The 342-nt window shown below is 68.1% G+C and overlaps 1 protein-coding gene and 1 long non-coding RNA gene across 2 annotated transcripts in view; one reads left to right on the forward strand and one right to left on the reverse strand.

Moving 5' to 3' along the window:
• The window catches only part of RUNX1 (runt related transcription factor 1), a 74,388-nt gene that overhangs the window by 63,682 nt on the left and 10,364 nt on the right, over positions 1 to 342 (forward strand). The window lies entirely within an intron of this gene.
• LOC107182198 overlaps positions 1 to 342 on the reverse strand; it is a 10,814-nt gene that overhangs the window by 628 nt on the left and 9,844 nt on the right. The window lies entirely within an intron of this gene.

Here is a 342-nt window from a genome sequence, read left to right on the forward strand (position 1 = left end):
AAACCCGTCTCTCTGGCCCCGCGGCCTCTCCCAGCCTCTCCCCTGCGCCCCCTGATTGGAGCCCAGAGTCTCAGACGGCCTGGCTGGGGGAGGCCTTGGTGCGGGCGGCCGTTCCCCTGGGAACCGTCTGGCACAGCTAATGAGCGAGGGCGCTGCATTTATGGGGCGCCTTTCATCTGTGGCTCTCCGAGGGCGCACAGGCACTAATTAGCGCTCACACCTGTGCGGCAGGTGAGCCCTGAGTCCATGTTCAGAGAAGAGAGAGCAGAGGGCTGGAGGGGAAAGGGACTGCGGGGAGCGCCGGGCGGGGCGGCCCCCTGCCAGCCACCCCTGCGCCTGACC

Source organism: Myotis davidii, unplaced genomic scaffold (assembly GCF_000327345.1).
Source record: "Myotis davidii unplaced genomic scaffold, ASM32734v1 scaffold170, whole genome shotgun sequence".
Lineage (NCBI taxonomy): Eukaryota > Metazoa > Chordata > Mammalia > Chiroptera > Vespertilionidae > Myotis > Myotis davidii.